The sequence below is a fragment of the Nycticebus coucang genome, chromosome 13 (assembly GCF_027406575.1).
Source record: "Nycticebus coucang isolate mNycCou1 chromosome 13, mNycCou1.pri, whole genome shotgun sequence".
Taxonomy (NCBI): Eukaryota; Metazoa; Chordata; class Mammalia; order Primates; family Lorisidae; genus Nycticebus; species Nycticebus coucang.
In genome coordinates, this window is record NC_069792.1 from 17,199,413 (window position 1) to 17,221,962 (window position 22,550).

Sequence of the window (22,550 nt, forward strand, 5' to 3'; positions counted from 1 at the left end):
CTTCAGCCTCTCTACTGGTTATCCAGGGCTAGGAGCCTGGGTCAGAGAGGAACTCCAAATACCGTGAGGCCAAGCGGCTCAGCGTCTTGAGGAGAGGAGGAGGAGAACGGCAAAAGGAAGGGGTGCAGAAAGGAAGATGGTGCCTCGCGCTGCCCGCCGGGAGTTGTAGTTTCAACTAGATGGCTTTTGTCGTCTTCCCTACTCTACGTCCGGCAAAAGAGTCTGAAGAGACCACATTTCCTAGGATGCCCTGCGGTGCGTCTCGTGCATTTCCCCTTTGGTGGAGGGGAGGATATAGGGAAACTCGGTAAAAACAGTTTGAGGGAGTAGGCGTCGAATCCCAGAGTCTGAAGTTCGCGACTTCTAGAAAGGGAGGGGAGTGGAAAGGCTCTCAAAGAAGAAGGTACAGTAAATAAATCTCTAGGGACATGGTGGGCTGGGAAGTTAAATGAAATGGTCTAGGGCTTCAAATCATACAAGAAAAGGGAGGAAATAGTGAATTGATTGTCGGGTGTCTTGTGAGGTCTTTTTATTTCTCTGCCTCGTCTCTCTGTTCTCATTCCTACCGCTATTCCAAATCATCCAGGCTCCTGAGTCCTCCTCTCTGCATTTTCTCTCTCTCTAGTGGGAGGGAGCCTTTGAGGCGCCATTTGGTTCTCGTACCTTGTACGTCTTGGCAGTTTACGGTACAAATAACGCATTGGCTGTATATAGAGGTTTATATACACATACAGAGCCTTTTGTTCAGATACAATTTTGTCTGCTCCTGACAACTCTCTCCCCAGAGAGTGAAAACGGTGAAACTCTAATTTGTTAAGTCATAAATTTGTGTCTGGCACAGCATTTCTCTCTTAGGAAACAGGCTCGGAAGGAAATGAGGACATGACTTGTTCAAGTTCACGCAGCTGGTAAGCATACTTCGATCTGTATGCTTTTTTACAGGGAGAGACATAGTCAAGAAAGATAAGACATGAAATAGTATTACATAAAAATAGTAACTAGCATTTGCTTACTATTGCTTTATAGTTTACATAATATTTTTCACATACATAATCTCATTCTCACACCGATCCTGTAATTTACCTGGTGTTGCCGAGTGACTTGTCCAAGGTAAAGTCACCAGTGTATGCTGGAGCCCAATCTCAAACCCAGAGGGTGCTTTTTTACGCTACTTCCTCCCAAAGAACAAAGCGTTCGGCTTGGATCTTTTGCTGGACCTCATAGAGTAACCCAGGGATGTTTACCCTAAAGGAGGCAACAAACTTTATTCTTTCAGACTTTTTTCTGTAGGAAATTGCCTCTTCATGTAAAACATACGTTATGGACAGGTAATATTACTTTCAGTATTTGTATTATACACTCCGCGCCTTTCACTTACCATTCTGGATATTCTTGCGTTCTGTAACCTGAGGATTAACTTAGATAAGTGGACTACCTCAAAATTTCTGAAGCATTTGGCACAAAATAGAGACATTAGTGCAGTCCATGAGATCATGTGAGCTTGCTGTAGCTGCCAGTGAAACTCTCTTATTAGGTTTTTTTTTAATAAATAGAACCTGATGCTTTGAAATGAACATTCTGTAAGATAGACACTCCTAAAGGATGTTAGTACCGATTTGCACCTAAAAATTGTTTGCACTTCTATTCCTAAAAAAATTGCATGTTTGAAACAAAATTTTCAGCCATTGTTTTCTTGCCAATTTTACCCTGCCTATTCATAAATGTTACCTCCATAATGGATCTCTCTTAGAAGATAGGTAATTTTGAGAGGATATTTTTCAGTAGAGTTTTTCTCAAAGGATTAATACATGCAGGAAATGTTTATTTTTATTCTGACAGTTTTTAGGACTACATAGGTTGGTCTTGGAACGGATTTTTACTTGAATGCTCTGAAGTGGAGAGATTGGATATGCTCTTTTAATTGGTAATTATTTTCTGCTGTGACTGAGAAGATGTACCTGCAGTAAAACTTTATTTTTCTCATATGGAATCCAAATCATTGAATTTTTAAAGCCTTGGAGCACATGAGATGACAGCAGTTTGCAATCTAACACTGTCATGCATTTTTATGTCAAATTTAAGCCAGATTTTCCTTATTGATAATACATGTGAATAGTAGATTTTTTCTTTTCTTTTTTTTGGCCGGGGCTGGGTTTGAACCCGCCACCTCCGGCATATGGGACCAGCGCCCTAGTCCTTGAGCCACAGGCACCGCCCAATAGTAGATTTTTTCATTTAACCGTATCTGAATTTGTCATTCTGAATCGAACTTTGACAAAATAACCACTTCCACCCCCCTCAAGAAATAAGAACCCTTTCTGTGGCTTGTCAGAGAAATCTACTTGACTAATTCATTATTCCTTTCCCTATTTAGAACCTTAATTACTTAGAAATGTTCTTTTCCAAACTAAATTTGATATTTAAACTAAATGATAAATACAAATATAATAAAGAATTACTTAACCAAAATAGTATTGGAGACTCGGCGCTCATAGCACAGCGGTTACAGCGCCAGCCGCGTACACCAAGGCTGGTGGGTTTGAACCCAGTCCGGGCCAACTAAACAACAATGACAACTGCAACAAAAAATAGCCGGGTGTTGTGATGGGCACCTGTAGTCTAGCTACTTGGAAGGCTGAGGCAAGAGAATTGCTTAAGCCCAAGAGTTTGAGGTTGCTGTGAGCTGTGATGCCACGGCAGTCTACCGAGGGTGACACAGTGAGACTGTCTCAAAAAAAATCAATCAGTCAATAAACCAAAATAGTATAGCAGACAAACACCACAGATTTGTGATATGAAAAATTAATTGGGGGACTATTATGGGGCAGGTGTCTTTATATTATCTTAATCTTTAAAATACTACTGTGAGGCAGGTAGTAGTGTCCTTATTATTAACTCTAAAAGGTTAAGGTTATTATCATTTTTATTAACACCAGTGAGCTAGCAAGTAGCAGTGCTGAGCTTCAAATCAAGGTTTTTCTTGTTCACACACTCTTTCTAGTACATCATAGCTCCTTACTGATTTGAGAGATAATTAGCCAAAAAGTGAGTACAAACTGGTGGCTAGTGGCCAAACTTGGCTTAAATGTGCAATGTGTTTTTGCTGGGCCAGAAGAAATTTAATTTTTTTTTTAATGTGAGCATCTTTGAGCAGTGGCCAGCACTTCACTTTTTAAAGTCTTACACCAGATTCTCTGAGACATATTACCTTTCTGGCCCCTGAAAGCGTTTATGATTTCTATGTCAGGCAGTAACTGGGGACAGGAGGCACTATTCTTAAAAGACTCGTCCAACAGGTATGTCCAAGGATGGAAAAACAAGACTGAACAAGAGTTGTACAGAGTATTTGGGGAAGAAAGATTGGCAGTGTTTATCAGTATATAAAGGTGAGAGCAGTCGGGTACAGAGCTACAAGTTGAGCCCCTTCTTGAAATAGTTCTCAAACTTTAGTGAGATCAGAATCAAATGGAATCCTTGCTAAAACACAGATTTCTAGGCCCCAACCCAGAATGAGTGCATCTAGGGTGGAGCCTGAGTATTTACATTTCCAGCAAGTCCTCCAGTTCCTATGCTGCTGGGCCAACCAAGTGTCATACTTTGAGCATCGCTGCTTGCTTGCCAGATTCTAGGGAGAAGGTCTTACTGTGTTTGTCATTGTAAGTAAAAGGAACTGCTTATTATAGAATGTTTAGAAATAACTAAAAAAGAAAAAAATGATCTATCAATTACATGTTAACATTTTTGATGGACCATTCGTATTCTTTTTTTCTATGTTTATATAGCATGCACTTTTTAAAGGAACCAAAATTGTATCATAATAGTAGCTGTTGATGTCTACTAAGCATCTGCTGTGCACAGGGGTCTTTACACGTATTTACTTAATCCTTACAATAAGCTTATGAAGCAGGCAGTCCCTGAGTTACAAACATCCAACTGATGTACAACTCACACTTAGGAACAGAAGCTGTTATAGGTAATAAGTAAATGATAAATTTGTACCTGTTCCATGTACAAATTCAACTTAAGAACAAACCTATAGAACCTATCTCATTCATAACCCCGGGACTGCGTGTATTATCATTCCTGTTTTTCAGATGAAGAAGCTGAGGCACAGAGAAATTAAGTGACTTGCTTAGGGTCTCATTGCTAGTAAGTGGTATAATTAGGATTAAAATTGTGAAACAGTCTGGTGCCAGAATCTGTGTACTTTACCACTATGTTATATTGACCTTTCTACTGTGCATATTGCTTTTAACTTATATTGTTTAAATACATCATAAACAATCATATTATCATTTAATACTACTTGTTCAACATTCTAAATGAAAGCCTACTTTTTCCTCTTAAACTATTTCAAATAGTCAAAAGTATACAGAAAAATAATATAAAAAATACCCATGTGCCCACTATTAGATTTAACAAATGTTAATTTTGAGGTTTAATTTTACATAAAACATAATTGTGCCTTATGAATTGTGGTGGTTTTGTTTTTTGGAGACAGGGTCTTGCTCTGCCACAGACTGAAGTACAGTAGTGTGATCATAGCTTACTATAACCTTGAATTCCTGGGCTCAAGTAATCCTCTTGCCTCACCCTTCTGTGTAACTGGGATTACAGGCCTTTGCTACTACACACAGTTAATTTTTTATTTGTATATGGGCAGAATCTCACTATGTTGCCCAGGCTAGTCTCAAACTTCTGGCCTCCTAAAATTCTATGATTACATGCATGAGCTGCTACACCCAGCTGGGGGGCTTTAAAGGAAATCATGATTTCCCTTAATAAAAATAGGTCTTTTGAACTTAGTAATGGAGGAAGAATTTCTAGGTAGTGCACATCTCGCTAATTGCCTTTCCCCTTTATTGTTCCAGGGGATACTCCTTCCTTTTCAACTCCCTGGTCCAAACATGGAACAAAACTCTTTCCTCACAGGACTTTATTAGTTACTTGGTAATAAAAGTAATAGAGATAGTACCATATTGCTAGGTAATGTGACTTGTAGGGCTTACTCAGCTATAGGCTGCTGGGCTAAAGGTTAAGTTTCACCTTGGTAACATCTCAGAACTACATAATAGATTGTCTGTAGTGATGTAAGTGTTCTATGCCTGTGTTGTTCATTATGGTAGCTACTAGTCACATGTGGCCATTAGGCACTTGAATGTGGCTAGTGCAACTGCGAATTAAGTTTATTTCCTTTTTATTAAATTTAAGTATAGTGTCAGTATTGGACAGCACAGGTCTAGGTCTTCAGTGTCCACATTAAAAACAATTTGTCCCAAAATCTCAGTTGAGTTCCTACCTCTGTTGTGGGTCATAGGGTGGAAACTGACTGTGAAACTTAACAGGAAACTTTTAAGGATCATGGAAATATTATTTATATTGATTATGATGATAACATGGATGTATAGTATTTGCCAAATCAGACGACTCTTAAAATGGGTACATTTTACATGTAAATTATACTTTAATAAAATTGATTTTTAAAAGTAGGACTTTACTAGAGCTAGGAGTTCTATCTTCAGTCTGCCTAGAGCAGTGGTTCCCAACCTTCCTAATGCTGCGACCCTTTAATACAGTTCCTCATGTTGTGGTGACCCCCAACCATAAAATTATTTTCGTTGCTACTTAAGTATTGCTCAAGGAATGAATGGCTGTCGCACCTTAAAGCATGAAATTTTGAATGCCCAAGTTTACACTGAGTTGAGAATTTCATTTGTTGAAAGCCAAAGATACCGTGACAAAACATAAAAGATTTCATGATCATTTGGATAGAAGAGGTGGGAGAGTTGAGTCATCACATGTCACACAGTAGCCTAGACATGGCAAACTCAGCACTGTAACTATTAATGTCCCATTCTTGTTAAAAACAAATGGCATGAAACACACTTATGAATATACTTAATTGTATTCACAACTTAGTCATAGTAAGTGAAGTAGTAAATAATGAGGAATTGTTTTCTGCCTCCTACCTATAACTAGATTAGATGGTATTTAGTTTGGATTTCAAATACTTACAAATGCTAACCTTAAAGTAAATAAGACTGTTTAACAGAGGTATCAAGTGAAATTACCGTTCCAGGGTTTTTTTAGCATCAGCCTTTTTACTAAAATATAATTATCTTGAACTAGCAGCAAAAGACCTGTAAGTTAATAATACAGTGTATTTGTGCAAATGAGTATTATGACATATGACATTTAATACGGAAGTAGATCAAAAGTTTCTTTTTCTTTCTTTTTTTTTTTTTTTGAAACAGACTTGATCATTCGCCCTGGGTAGAGTATAGTAGCATCATCATAGCTCACAGAAACCTGAAACTCCTGGGCCCAAGCCATCCTTCTGCCTCAGCCTTCTGAATAGCTGGGACTATAAATGGGCACCACTGTGCCTGGCTATTTTTTTCTATTTTTAGTAGAGACAGGATCTCACTCTTATTCAGGCTGGTCTCTAAACACCAAGATCAAGCAATTCTCTCACCTCAGCCTCCCAGAGTGTTAGGAAGATAGGCGTGAGCCACCATGCCCAGCCAGAACTTGAATTGTTAACCTTCATAAACCTGACATTTTACAACTCTAATTAACATTAATTTTATTTTTATTCATTTATTTATTTTTGTGACAGAGTCTCATTATATCACCCTCAGTTGAGTACCCTGGCGTCACAGCTCACAGCAACTTCAACTCTTTTTTTGAGACAGATCCTCAAGCTGTCACCCTGGGTAGAGTGCTGTGACATCACAGCTCACAGCAACCTCCAACTCCTGGGCCCAGCTAGTCTCCTGCCTCCGCCTCCCAAGTAGCTGGGACTACAGGCGCCTGCCACAACACCCAGCTATTTTTTGGTTGCAGCTGTCGTTGTTTGGTGGGCCTGGGTTGGATTCGAACCGGCCGGCTCAAGTGTATGTGGCTAACGCCTTAGCCGCTTGAGCCATAGGCGCCAAGCCGTAACTTCAATGCTTGGACTTAGGCGATTCTCTTGCCTCATCCTCCCAAGTAGCTGGGACTACAGGTGCCTGCCAATGCCCAGCTATTTTTTTGTTGCAGTTCAGCCGGAGCCAAGTTCAAACCCGCCAGCCTCAACGTATGTGGCTGGTGCCATAACCACTGTGCTGCGGGCGCGGAGCCTAACATAATTTTTTTTTTTTTTTGCAGTTTTTGGCTGGGGCTGGGTTTGAACCCACCACCTCTGGCATATGGGGCCAGTGCCCTACTCCTGTGAGCCACAGGTGCCAACTAATTTTTTTTTTTTTTTTAAGAGACAGAGTCTCACTTTGTCGCCCTTGGCAGAGTGCCATGATGTCACAGCTCACAGCAACCTCCAGCTCTTGGGCTTATGTGATTCTCTTGCCTCAGCCTCCTGAGTAGCTGGGATTACAGGCACCCACCACAATGCCCCGCTATTTTATTGTTGCAGTTTATGGTTGTGGTGGGGTTTGAACACTCCACCTTCGGTATAGGGCCGGTGCCCTACTCACTGAGCCACAGGCACCACCCCCTAACATTAATTTTAAATGGCAAGATCATGTAACCAATGTTGGAGCAGGAGAATGTTTATCACTGCAGTTGTATTATCTTTGCCTTTTCCTTCACTTTCTTTAGAACCTAAAGATATTTTTAGGGTAAAAGAAAATAATGTATAAGAGTTTACTTAAATAAAACACATATTGCATGTCTTCATTCTCTTATGGTAACAATCTTGGGTTTTTGTAGAAGGATCTGATCTCTGTGAATCATTTAACTCCGTCCCTTAAATAGTCTAACTCAGTTTCTTTCATGAGTATGCCATAAAAATTAGAACAAGAAATACCGGCTCAGTGCCTGTGGCTCAAGCAGCTAAGGCATCCGCCTTATACACCTGAGCTGGCGGGTTCAAATCTAGCCCGGGCCCGCCAAACAGCAACGATGGCTGCAACCCAAAAATATCCGGGCCTTGTGGCAGGCGCCTGTAGTCCCAGCTACTTGGGAGGCCGAGACAGAATCACTTGAGCCCAGGAGATGGAAGTTGCTGTGAGCTGTGATGCCACAGTACTCTACTCAGGGTGACAGCTTGAGGCTCTGTCTTCAAAAAAAAAATAGAAATATCTAACACATTTTCTGTATCTATAACTGCAGAAGACGTATTTTAATAGATGAGAGAAGAGCAAAAATATAAACCTACATCTTTTTTTTTAACCCTGTGGATCACTTACATAAATTCTTTCATATTATTCCAAGATATAAATAACTTCATAATGATGATATATAAGAATTTAAATTCACGGTGGCATCTGTGGCTCAGTGAATAGCCGGCCACATATACCAAGGGTGGCAGGTTCAAACCCAGCCCCAGCCAAACTGCAACAAAAAAACAGCCAAGCGTTGTGGTGGGCACCTGTAGTCCTAGCTACTCGGGAGGCTGAGGAAAGAGAATCACCTAAGCCCAGGAGTTGAAGGTTGGTGTTGAGCTGTGTGATGCCACAGCACTCTACCAAGGGCAATAAAGTGAGACTCTATCTCTACCAAAAAAAAAACAAAGGAATTTAAATTCAAGGCCATTTGGAAGCAGGGTTTTCATTGAGGTGGGCACCAGTTATTGCAGGAAGTTCTGTGTGTGTTCTAAATTAAGGTATCAGCCCTAGGTGTCAGCAGATCCCATCAGAGAGTCCCTGAAATTGAGCATTGATAAAATAGCAATCAGTGGACAGTACATTCTTCACAAGGACACTCTCACATGACACTGTCCTGTTCAAATACTAATTTCTACATAGACTGCCATGTGGCCAGGTATGCTCTGTGAATTCTATGGATGTTCAGAGGTATCATGTTGAGGGAAGTATTCTGTAGTCAAAGGGCTAAATTAGTTTTATGCTTCTTCCACTGTATGGTGACTTGCAGCCTTTTCTATGCTAATGACATTGTGACTTTCCTTAGAGCAGCAGTGATGGCTCCAGAATGTCTAGGGAGAAGGCTTAGTATCAAGAGTCTGTTTGGGGCATAGGACACTAGGAAATGGCCTCCTGCACATTGTTTGATCTAGAATGTGTGTTTTGTGGTGATCGGGGAATGCTGATAGAGGTATTGGGGATGTTAGTGCCCTCAAACACCTCTGCACTATTTTTGATAATGTAGCATTTCCACACTTTTTTGGCTACGAAAACATTTTGAACCTAAGTCAGAGTCCCACACTTTCAGAAAAACCAGTACAGACAAAATGGTTTTTGCTTTTATAAGTGTGTTTTAAAAGGTCCTCTTCAGGCTCGGTGCCTGTAGCACCGTGGTTACGGTGCCAGCCACAACCAAAGCTGGGGTTCAAACCCAGCCCAGGCCAGCTAAACAACTGCAACAAAAAATAGTTGGGCGTTGTGCTGGGCGCCTATAGTCCCAGCTACTTGGGAGGCTAAAGCAAGAGAATTGCTTAAGCCCAAGAGTTTGAGGTTGCTGTGAGCTGTGGCGTAACGGCACTCTACCAAGGGTGACAAAGTGAGACTCTGTCTCAAAAAAAAAAAGGTCCTCTTCATTCATTTCCAAGATCAGTTAATGCTTATGTTTTCTTGTAATTTATGTGAGTTTTTCCCATTTAATATTTTAATCCAGTTGAAGTATATTTCTGTGTATCATATAAGAGATAGATTTAACTTATTTATTTATTTTTTGTAAAATGCCATTTGTTCCCAAACCTTGCATTAAATGTGTTTTTGTTTTTGTTTTCAGGTACAGAACTCTTCAGATCACAACTTATCAGTAAATCCAGTATCTTAAAACAAATAAATGTTGCAGGAGTGGGGAAGAATCAGAACTATCCCAACCAGCCAGCACATCCTCCATTCCCACCCCCCACCCCAGAGGGTGATGCAGGGGGCACTTTGAAAACCATTAGAAAGATGTATCTTCTCGTAAATGACTTGAAATGCCACATCTGTAATATACTACCTTAAAAAAGTTACCTATTCCCAAAAAACAATTTACCTATTCCAATTTTTTCTATTTTGTGCCAATCTTATACTTTAAGGAGCCTAAGACTTCATAGTAAAAAGAAATTGAAATGTCTAATGTGTAAAATAAATAATGTCAGGGGGTTTTATTTAGCCTGTGAAATTGATAGGTTTTTAAAAATAACATGCCATATTGCTAAGAATGAATAAGTATGTTTAATACAGTATAGAGGTTTAACTTGGTAAAATTGTATATTGATGGGACGGCGCCTGTGGCTCAGTTGGTAGGGCGCCGGCCCCATATACCGAGGGTGGCGGGTTCAAGCCCGGCCCCGGCCAAACTGCAGCCAAAAAATAGCCGGGCGTTGTGGCGGGCGCCTGTAGTCCCAGCTACTTGGGAGGCTGAGGCAAGAGAATCGCTTAAGCCCAGGAGTTGGAGGTTGCTGTGAACCGTGTGATGCCACGGCACTCTACCAAGGGCCATAAAAAGTGAGACTCTGTCTCTACAAAACAAAGAAAAAAAAAAAATTTGTATATTGATGGATAATTTGATAATGTGTTAAGAGTTTACTCTGCTTATATCCTTTGATCCAATGGATCACTTGCAGGATTTAACCCTAACAAAATACACAAACGTGCGGAAAATTTTTGCTATTGTTAATATTATTGATAATACTGAAAGTGATCCACATATTCAACAGTGTGGAACTGGTTAAATGGATCTTGCTACATCCCTCTGACATGGGATACTCTTCAGCCATTAAAGTGGGGCAGCCCCATATACCAAGAGTGGCGGGTTCGAACCTGGCCCTGGCCAAACTGCAACAACAACAAAAAAAATGCTGGGCATTGTGGTGGGCACCTGTAGTCTCAGCTACTCAGGAGGCTGAGGCAAGAGAATCGCTTAAGCCCAAGAGTTGGAGGTTGCTGTGAGCTGTGACACTACGGCACTCTACAGAGGGCAATAAAGTCAGACTCTGTCTCAAATAAATAAATAAAATGATAATTGTAGAAAGAAAAATACTGAGTGCTTGTCATCAATGTGGCACTGTACCAAGAACCTTAATGTTGTGTTAGACCTAACAGTATCCCTATGTGATAGGTATTATTATTCTCATTTATAGCTGAGAAAATACCAAGAGAACCTAGGTAGGGCATCGCCTGTGGCTCAAAGGAGTAGGGCACTGGCCCCATATGCTGGAGGTGGCGGGTTCAAACCCAGCCCCAGCCAAAAACTGCAAAAAAAAGAGAACCTAGGTAAAAGTTCAAACAGCTGGTAAAGTAAATGTTGCTGGAATTCAACCTGTATTTTATTTTATTTTATTTTTTGAGATAGAGTCTCAATCTGTTGCCCTGGGTAGAGTGCTGTGGCGTCACATCTCACAGCAACCTCAAATTCTTGGGCTTAAGTGATTCTCTTGCCTCAGCCTCCCAGTACCTGGGACTACAGGCACCAGCCACAACACCCGGCTATTTTTGGTTGCAGTTGTTTAGCAGGTCTGGGCCGGGTTTGAACCCTCGGCCCTTTGTGTATATGGCTGACACCGTGCCAACTGAGCTATGGGTGCCACCCAACCTGTATCTATTCTTAATTCTCATTCTTAACCAGCCATAATGATAGAGAAAAATATTCACTATTTGCTGGTAAGTTGTTTTAATTCAGTTTAACTGACTTTAAACAAATTTCCTCCTATATGCAGTTCTTTCTTCCAAAGTTACTAAGCTTGGTAATTTTTCTCTGTGGCTCAAAGGAGTAGGGGCTTTGGCCCCATATGCCGGCGGTGGTGGGTTCAAACGCAGCCCCAGCCAGAAACTGCAAAAAAAAAAAAAATTTAAAATCCCCGAAATCAATCTACATGTTTTGTCATTGATTTTGGAAGTATTATATGCCTCTATAAGGATTCAAACATTACAGAATATTATAAAGGGGCTTCATCTTATAAATAGCTCTGTATTTGTTTTTTTTTAGAGTGCCGTGGCCTCACACAGCTCACGGCAACCTCCAACTCATGGGCTTAAGCGATTCTCTTGCCTCAGCCTCCTAAGTAGCTGGGGCTACAGGCGCCCGCCATAACGCCCCGCTATTTTTTGGTTGCAGTTTGGCCGGGGCTGGGTTTGAACCCGCCACCCTCGGTATATGGGGCCGGCGCCTTACCCACTGAGCCACAGGCGCCGCCCAATAGCTCTGTATTTGATAGGATACATCTGTGGCTCTTTTTCTGTTTCCTCAGTTGTGTCCTAGTATTAGCTTGTAGGTCCTGGTTGGGGATGGGGCAGACTAGAAAGGCAAGCTTAGTGAAGTGCAGTTGTAAATGGTTGACTTCTTTTTTTTTTTTTCCACTACAAACTTATGTTTTAATCCTTTATTAGAAACCATGCAGGGTGGCGCCTGTGGCTCAAGGAGTAGGGTGCCGATCCCATATGCCAGAGGTGGTGGGTTCAAACCCAGCCCCGGCCAAAAAAAAATAAAAAGAAAACTTACAGAAACCATGCAAACTTTAATACAAAAAAATACAAGTGCAATAAGAATCTTTGTGTCAATACAATTCCCAGGATTTCTCATTATTGCAGAAGAGAGGGTCTTTTTTTTAACTTTTTTTTTTTTTTTTTGGCCAGTGCCGGGTTTGAAGTAAATGGTTGACTTTTGATGTAGGGTTGATGGGGTGGTGATTAGAAACAGCTGGTTCTGGAGCCCACCAGGCTACATAGGCACCCACAAAGGCAACTTGTTTGCCCTGTGTCTTGGTGTCTTCATCTATGGTGAAGGTGGTCATTGTACCTGAGAGAGCCTGACCACGGCCATCTTAGGCCGGATCGCCGCCATTTTAAAAGTTAAGTTTCACTTTCACCACCATTTTGCTGTGTAAGTTTCACTTTCCTGTAAGAGCAGGCAATTCCCTAAAATCATGCGAGTGCGACCTCCCAATCAGAGACCACCCTCTGCATCAGACCATTTGGCAGCCAATCCCTAGAGGCCCCCTGTCCTGAAGCCCAGCACACCCCTCCCACTACCCTATATTATAAAAACCCTATTCACCAGAGCTCAGGGTTCCTGGCTTGGATCCGTTGCAGCAGGAGCCCAGGCTCCAGCTTGTTAGAATAAAGGCTCTTGCTTTTGCATCGTAATCTGCTCTGCTCTATGTGATCTGGGCATAACAGTACCTATCTCATAAGGTGGTAAGGATTAAGTTGGTTAATGCCTGGGACATAGTAACTGCTCAGCCATTAGTATAGTTATTTGTGTAGCGATGGGGAAGAGAAGAAAACTTAGTGCTTACTGTGTGTTGTATGCCTCTGCCTACAGGATTTTCCCATTTGATCTTCATGGGTTAGATACTTTCCATTTTTATACAGATAAAGAAACTAAAATATGGGAGGAGTAGAATGAATCATGTAAATCCATTTCTAGGACTAAGGACAAGATAAATACTGAAAGTTGCCAGACCAAGAGGTAGCAAAATGCTGAAAAATGAGGTGGGAAACAGACCTGCAAGGTCTTTTTTTTTTTTTTTTTTTTGTAGAGACAGAGTCTCACTTTATGGCCCTCGGTAGAATGCTGTGGTGTCACACAGCCTCACAGCAACCTCCAACTCCTGGGCTTAGGTGATCCTCTTGCCTCAGCCTCCCAAGTAGCTAGGACTACAGGTGCCTGCCACAACGTCCAGCTATTTTTTTGTTGCAGTTTGGCCCAGGGCCGGGTTTGAACCCACCACCCTGGGTATATGGGGCCAGTGCCCTACCCACTGCAAGATCTTGAACACCCTCTAGGACAGTAGTTCTCAACCTTCCTAATGCCGCGGCCCTTTAATACAGTTCCTGTGGGTTGCGACCCACTGGGTGAGAACTGTTGCTCTAGGACCAAGGGGCACCCAGTCTAATAACAGAAAACTATGTTTTGAAAACTCAACTATTTTAAATTCTGGCAGTATTTCTCTATTTCCTGTTTTCCTCTCCTTTTTTATGTAGTAAAATTATTATTATTTTTTTTTTTTTTTGAGATAGAGCCTCAAGCTGTCCCTCTGGGTAGAGTGCTATGGCATCACAGCTCACAGCAACCTCCAACTCCTGGGCTTAAGCGATTCTCCTGCCTCCACCTCCCAAGTAGCTGGGACTACAGGCGCCCGCCACAACACCCAGCTATTTTTTGGTTGCAGCCATCATTGTTGGCGGCCCTGGCTGGATTCAAACCCGCAGCTCAGGTGTATGTGGGTGGCGCCTTAGCCGCTTGAGCCACAAGCGCCGAGCCTATGTAGTAAAATTATTTCTGAATCAGTCTGTCTCATCTGTGCTTTTGGAACAAAAAGGAAAAGAGGGATCTTTAGCCATCTTCGGCTGGAGCTTTCCGGGACATTGTGTCAGCTATAGACCAGATATGCCAGGATTCAAATCCCAGAAGCCTAAGTAGGAAAGAAACACAGGAAAAGACCCTAGAAGCTTCTGGAGTCTTCTCTGCTCTAAACTTGGAAAGTTTTGAACAATGTTTCCTGGAAGATGGCCTTTCACTTACTCATCACTTCAGCATTACTCATCCCCAAGAGTGTTGAGTAAGTGAAATTTTGCTGTACTCATGTTTTTTGTGACTTATAAAATATGCTGATACATGCCAGGCCTGGGGGCTTACGCCTGTAATCCTAGCACTCTGGGAGGCCAAGGTGGGTGGATTGCCTCAGCTCACAGGTTTTAAGACCAGCCTGACCAAGAGCAGACCCTGCCTCTAAAAATAGCCAGGAGTTATGGTGGGCATCTGTAGTCGCAGCTTCTCCGGAGGTTGAGGCAAGAGAATCGCTTGAGCCCAAGAGTTGGAGATTGCTGTGAGCTAGGGTGCCACGAAACTCTTATCGAGGGTGACAAAGTGAGACTCTATCAAAAAAACAAAAGAAAGGTGATACGGAGTAGACTTTGGAGTCAGAAAGACATGATACCTCAGATGATACTCCTAGCTTTGTTACTTGGTAGTTATGTAATTTTAGGCAAGTTAATTTCTGTGGACTTACTCATCTATAAAATAAGAATAAATGAAACCCATTTCCCAGAATTGGTATGAAAATGAAATGGGGCAGCAAAAATGAAATTGGACAGTACAACCACTGACAGGCACTCAGGACCCTTACTGTCCCTGTCAGGAGAGAGTTTGGGGGTGACATTTGGCCATGTCTTGTATTTTACATTTTCATACTTTGCTGTACCTAGTGCAATGTTTTGTTTATAATGAGCCCCCAGCATTGGCATGTATGCACAGGACAATGGATAAACAAATTTTAGATGTGTTTTAATGTTTACTGATCTATCCTGTCAGAGAAAAACTGCTAATTATAGATAAAGAAAAATGTGGGGTCAGGGCTGAGGAGCTGTTCCCTGCACAGAGCAACCAGGGAACAGTGCGACTAACCTATTCTAAGCCTTGTGGAGGAGCACAGCCACCTGAGGGCATCTCATTTCAGTTTACTCAAAAGCAACTTTTTATGGGTTAGCAACAGCCTCATCCTTTCTGACATGAGGGGGTTCCTCTTATAAACAATTTGCTGTGCTTAATTTTTTTCTTTTGAAATTATGAAATACTTAAAATGTGAATTAGATAGTATGACATCCATTTACTCACAACTGAGATTGCTGATTGCTTTAATTATTTTATTTTGACTTAATTTCAGACATTTAGAAAAAATATTATATGGGCGGCGCCTGTGGCTCAGTCGGTAAGGCGCCGGCCCCATATCCAAGGGTGGCGGGTTCAAACCCGGCCCCGGCCAAACTGCAATCAAAAAATAGCCGGGCGTTGTGGCGGGCGCCTGTAGTCCCAGCTACTTGGGAGGCTGAGGCAGGAGAATCGCTTAAGCCCAGGAGTTGGAGGTTGCTGTGAGCTGTGTGAGGCCACAGCACTCTACCGAGGGCCATAAAGTGAGACTCTGTCTCTACAAAAAAAAAAAAAAGAAAAAATATTATAAAGAATTCCCATATACCCTTTTTTCCCCACATTTGCTTTATCCTTGTCTCTTTATATTAATACAGATTATTTCTTTTTTTTAAATGTAATTTTGCCTTTTTTTTTTTTTTCTTTTTGAGACAGTCTCACTTTGTCAGCCTTGGTAGAGGTGCCTTGGTGTCATAGCTCACAGCAATGGCAAACCTAAACTCATGGGCTCAAGTGATTCTCTTGCCTCAGCCTCCCAAGAGGCTGGGACTACCAGCACCCACCACAAAACCACCTGCCTCGGCCTCCTAGAGTGCTAGGATTACAGGCGTGAGCCATTGTGCCTGGCCATCACCCAGCTATTTTTAGAGATGGTGTCTCTCTCTGGCTCAGGCTGGTCTTGAACTCAAGCACCCGCCTCAGCCTCCCAGACTACTAGAATTACAGGCATGAGCCACTGCACCCAGCCTACTTTAATTCTTTAAACAAGTTAATACCTGTAAAGCACTTAACCAGTGCCTGGTGCATCATAAGGACTATGTAGTGTCAAATTTCAAAATAATATGGACATACGTTTATATGCAAGTTCAATTGCTCAAATCTGTTAACTTTCTTGTTCTCATTTTGTAAGTTTGAGTTCTCAAGTTTTAGAGAAGTTTGTTAAAACTTTGTGATTATGGAGACTTTACCTCTTTTTTTTCTTTTTTTTTTTGTAGAGACAGAGTCTCACTGTACCACCCTCAGGTAGAGTGCCGTGGCGTTACACGGCTCACAGCAACCTCCAACTCTTGGGCTTACGCGATTCTCTTGCCTCAGCCTCCCAAGCAGCTAGGACTACAGGCGCCCACCACAACGCTCAGCTATTTTTCTGTTGCAGTTTGGCTGGGGCTGGGCTTGAACCCGCCACCCTCGGCACATGGGGCCGGCGCCCTACTCACTGAGCCACAGGCGCCGCCCGACTTTACCTCTTAACATGTTTACATGGATGGGGCTGGAACATATTCTTAGCAAAGTTATCTCAAGAACAGAAGAAAAAGTATCCAATGTACTCAGCCCTACTATGAAACCAATTTATAGCTTTCTTATGAAAGCTATAACCCAATTATAGCCCAAGAAGAAGGGGAAAGGAGAGAGGGAGGAGAGGGGAGGGGGGAGGATGGGGGGAGGGATGGTAATTTGTGGGACCACACCTACGGTGCATCTTATAAGAGTACATGTGAAATTTACTAGGTGTAGAATATAAACGTCTAAACACAATAACTAAGAAAATGCCATGAAGGCTATGTTAACCAGTTTCATGAAAATATTTCAAATTGTATATAAAACCAGCACATTGTACCCCATGGTCCCATTAATGTACACAGCTATGATTTAATGAAAAAAAAAAAAAAAAACTTTGTGATTGTGGATCTGTACTTTTTTTTTCCAGATTAATGTGAGAGTGGAATTAGGTTACAGTGTTTGCATTTGTTAAGTATAGTCCCTGTTATAGTTGTGTCCCACCCCCAGAAGGTGTGCAGTATACCCTTATATTGTGCCCATTAAGTGGGAGCACACCAATCCCTCTTTGGCCTTCCCCTCCCATCCTCCCTCATTCCTTACCCCCAACTTGAATTGTGTTTTTCTTTTGTGTAGGCATGTATTACCTTGTCTACTGGCTTCTTATTAGTATCGAGACATTGGATATTTGCTTTTCCATTCTCATGATACTTCACTGAGAAGAATTGTTTCAACTCCAATTTGTACATATTTTAATGTCTCCTACCTACTTTGGCCCCCTGGCATGGCAGTGAGAGACCCTGGTCAGTTGTCTATCGCCCAGTCCCCTGACCCAATAGTGAGGGCTATATTTCACTGTACAGCAGAGAACTAAGAAGTCAGGGTGCTAACCGAGGCAAAGGGCATCTTGGGTACGTGGAAATAAATGAATTCAAGTACCCAGAGAATCACAGCCATCTGCCCTTCTGTAACGTTTTGTACTGCAGCCTTTTATCACTTGCTGCCTTCCAGCGTTTCCCCCTCTCAAATGCTTCTTCTGCTCTCTTTAACCTTAATTCCTCTGAAGTTTAAGCCAATTTTTTGAATAATATTTACCAAATTCCCTCTAATACTTCAAAAGTAAATTTCAGTATTCACATGGTATTTGTGGGATTGCAAGCTTGAAGAGAATGTTTCTTAACTGATTAAATATTGAATATCGTAAAAAATACACATGGAGATTTCATAAGAGTGGGGGAAACAGACATGAAACAAATCCAATTAAATTGTGAAACTAGCTAGGAGGAAAAAGCTGGATTCTATAAGGGAGGAAACTGTGTGTGGGGAGGATGTTCCCAGAGGAACATCCTGACCAGCTCTGGGAAGGTCATGGGCCAAGACAGAACTTGGCCACTGAAGATCTGAAAGAGCCAGTGAGGCTGGTGCCATGCAGTCAGGGAGTGGCCAACACATGGGCTGGCTTATGTAGGGCTGCACGAGGCGTTTGAGGGCTTTTGGTTGTATTCCAGAAATGGGAAGGAATTTAAGCAGAGAGTGAGATGACTGGGTTTATGTTTTTAAATATAAATCTAGGTAGTAGGAAGAAAATGACTAGAGAAGGGCAGGACTGGAAGCAAGGTTACAATTTGGGGCAACTTTAGGAAACGCAGAATTTTGGAGACCTCAGAGTGTTTGCCTCTTGTTAGGAAGTTTGCTAAAACCACACCAGCAAAGAAAGACTTTAACTTCATCTGTTAATAATTGTTTTGTTTTGTTTTGTTTTTAGCAACACCCAAAGATACAGATTAAAGAACCAGGGGTACTCAACAATTTTTTTTCCTCTACGGCACATTGGATGACGAGTTAAATACACAAACACAAATGAAAGCTGATTAGCAAAAAAATTGTCCGTGCATACTTTATGTGATATCTGACACTACAGATAAGCAAAAAGTCCTCACAAAATCAGCACGCAGCCCATGGGCCACAGGTTGGACACCACTGATGATTCATGATGACCACTATAGATTTCTCAAAAGTCTAGATCTAGAAGGTCTAGACTTACAATTGTTACTACCTCCTTTCTATTTAAATTCTGTGGGTAATTGGTTAAAAATGTTTTACTTTGAAAAATTCAAATGTATGTAAGAGAATAGTACAATAAACTCTCATTACCTTGATTTAATAATTATTAAGTTTGCTGATATTTACATCATCTGTTGCTGAAATATTTAAAAACAAATTCCAAATACCATGTAATTTCATCCCTTTATATATCAAGGATCTGTATCTAAACTATGAACATTTGCTTTCATGCTACAAATACCATATTCCCAAAACAAACAATAAATTGGAAATACCTAATGCCATCTCCTTAACTAAATATCCTTGATTGTCTCAAGGATTTCTTTTTTTTTTTTTTTTTTTGAGACAGAGTCTCACTATGTCACCCTCAATAGAGTGCTGTAGCATCACAGCTCACAGCAACCTCCTTGCTTCAGCCTCCCAAGTAGCTGGGACTATATGCACCTGCACAATGCCTGGCTGTTTTTCTACTGTAGTTGTCATTGTTGCTTAGCTGGCCCAGACTGGGTTCAACCCATCAGCTTTGTGTACGTGGCTGACACCATAACCACTGTGCTACGGGCACTGAGCCGATTGTCTCAAGGATTTTTTTTTTTTTTTAGAGACAGAGTCTCACCTTATCACCCTCGGTAGAGTGCTGTGGCATCACAGCTCATAGCAACCTCCAGTTCTTGGGCTTAGGTGATTCTCTTGCCTCAGCCTCCCAAGTACCTGGGACTACAGGTGCCCGCCACAATGCCCAACTATTTTTTGTTGTTGTTGTTGCAGTTTGGCCGGGGCTGGATTCAAACCTGCCATCCTTAGTATATGGGGCGAGCCCTCTACTCACTGCCACCTGTCTCAAGTATTTTTATAGTTCATTTGTTTGAATCGGGATCTAAATAAGTTCTGCCAAATGCATTTGGTTGCTAAATACTTTAATTCTCTTTTAATTTGGAGAACTGCTTTTATTTTCTCCTTTTTTTTCCTTTTCTCTTTTAAAAAATTATGTCATTGACTCATAAATCTTAATAAGTCAAATTTTTAATTTAGGGGTTTTTGTTTTGTATTAGGTATCCTGTGAAATATCTCAATACTTCATAATAAAAACTCTTTTTATTTTTTCATAATAAAAACTCCTTAAAAACAAAAACAAAAAATAGGAAAATGGCCTGACATGGTGGCTCACATCTGTAATCCTAGCATTCTGGGAGGCTGAGTTTGGACGATCATTGAGGTCAGGAGTTTGAGGCCAGCCTGAGCACAAGCTAAACCCCATCTTCTACGAAAAATAGAAAAAAATTAGCTGGGAGTGATGGAGTGCACCTGTAGTCCTAGCTCCTCCCAGGAATCTGAGGCAGGAGGATGGCTTAAGCCCAGGAGCTTGAGGTTGCAGTGAGCTGTGATGATGCTACTGCACACAAGCCCAGGTGACAGAGCAAAACTCTGTCTCAATAAAACAGGAAAAAATATTAGATTTGAAGCTTAACTTTAAAGTCCAGGAAGTTAGGCTCCCTCTTTGGAATGTTCTTTGAAGTGTCTGGCATACAATCCTGTGAACCATAAAACCCACCTCATCCTCCCCTTGGCACACGTATGCAAGCTGTTTAATATGAATGCTTGTGTTTAATGTTTTAATTTTATCATCCAGCCTTCTCAAGTTTTTGACCTGCTCACTCAGTATGATTTGTCAACTATTATTAAATTAACAGAATCTGAAAATAGCACACAGTTTCTCAAGCATTTTAAAAAACATGATGGGGTGGCGCCTGTGGCTCAGTCAGTAAGGCGCCGGCCCCATATACTGAGGGTGGCGGGTTCAAACCCGGCCCCGACCAAACTGCAACCAAAAAATAGCCGGGCATTGTGGCGGGCGCCTGTAGTCCCAGCTACTCGGGAGGCTGAGGCAAGAGAATCGCTTTAAGCCCGAGAGCTGGAGGTTGCTGTGAGCTGTGTGAGGCCACGGCACTCTACTGAGGGCCATAAAGTGAGACTCTGTCTCTACAAAAAAAAAAAAAAACAAGATGATGCTTCAGTTCATTAACCTCTTTCAGCTTCCCTTCAGAAATTAGAAAATTTAAAACAGTTGAACTGAAGGTAACATCGGTAAAAACCAAGTTTGTTACCACTTAAGGATATACAGAAGAAGCCATGAGTCTACAGCCATACCACCTTGAACACGCCTGATCTTGTCTGATCTCAGAAACTAAGCAGGGTCGGGCCTGGTTAGTACTTGGATGGGAGGCAGAAGAAGCCATGACCGAACAATGCATGTTTTTTACCTCAATGTCTGTCTCTGAGAAGGATGACTTTGATTGCTTTGCTATAATTAGCCTCTGTTGCCAATGGAGCAGGGACTCTCATTACCTGTGTAACTAGAATTAGATCACTAGGGTTTTTTTGGCTTCATTACTTCAACAGGTTATAGTGCATAAATATTATTGCAAAATTAAAGTAAAAGGATATATGGGAAGTTTGTCTTTATAATTACTATCTTTATAATTCTTCTCTAAATATAAAACTATTTTTTGGGGGGCAGTTCAGTTTTTGGCTGGGGCTGGGTTTGAACCCGCCACCTCCAGCATATGGGGCTGGTGCCCTACTCCGTTGAGCCACAGGCGCCGCCCAATATAAAACTATTTCAAAATAATTTTTTTTTTTTAGAGACAGAGTCTCACTTTATTGCCTTTGGTAGAGTGCGGTGGTGTCACAGCTCACAGCAACCTCTAGCTCTTGGTCTTAGGCGATCCTCTTGCCTCAGCCTCCCAAGTAGCTGGGACTACAAGCACCTACCACAACACCTGGCTATATTTTTTGTTGCAGTTTGGCTTGGGCTGGGTTTGAACCCACCACCTTTGGTATATGGAGCTGGCGCCCTACTTACTGAGGCTCAGGCACCACCCATAAAATGTTTTTTAAAGTTAATTTCTTCTTCTAAATGTCAATCTTAAGAAATTTCATGGCTATTTCATTAATGCTCTTGTTACTCAAATTATTTTTGAAATCTCCTCTTTTGGAATTGTCTTCAAAAGGCTGAAATCCAGCGTCAGAAAATCGGAGGAGTAATCTTAGAAGTTATCTAGTCCCATCTCCCAACCATTCTAGGGGATTCTGCCGTATGCCACTCTATATAAACTCACTCCCGTAGTAATTAAAAAAAATTTTTTTTTTGGTTTTTGGCCAGGGATGGGTTTGAACCCACCACCTCCGGCATATGGGACCGGCACCCTATCCCCTGAGCCACAGGCACCGCCCCGTAGTAATTAAAATTTAAGTTGTGCCCCAAATGTCACCTTTACAAGGTTTCTGTGAACTTTTTTGTACACACATCTTTGGGCACATTTGGGGATAGTTCAGCCTTCTAGATTTCAAAAACAATTACTGGGGCAGCGCCTGTGGCTCAGTTGGTAGGGCGCCGGCCCCATACACCGAGGGTGGTGGGTTCAAACCCTGCCCCAGCTGAACTGCAACCAAAACATAGCTGGGCATTGTGGCTGGCGCCTGTAGTCCCAGCTACTCGGGAGGCTGAGGCAAGAGAATTGCTTAAGCCTGAAAGACTTGGGGCAGGACCCCCCACTCTGCCCTGAGCTCTGACAACCCCTAATCAACCGCAAGAGACGGCACTTGATGCAAATAGCAAGAGGATTTTATTCCAGCATGCTGGGGCTTGACTCACAACTCTTTTAGGAGCC

At 41.8% G+C, this 22,550-nt stretch overlaps 1 long non-coding RNA gene across 1 annotated transcript; it reads left to right on the forward strand.

Annotated features, from left to right (window-relative positions):
• The first annotated feature begins 246 nt into the window (after positions 1-246).
• Positions 247-11,886, forward strand: LOC128563891 (uncharacterized). Its single transcript, XR_008373917.1, has 3 exons — positions 247-403; positions 856-908; positions 9,688-11,886. It is a non-coding gene; the product is annotated as an uncharacterized LOC128563891 (long non-coding RNA).
• The last annotated feature ends 10,664 nt before the right edge of the window (positions 11,887-22,550 follow it).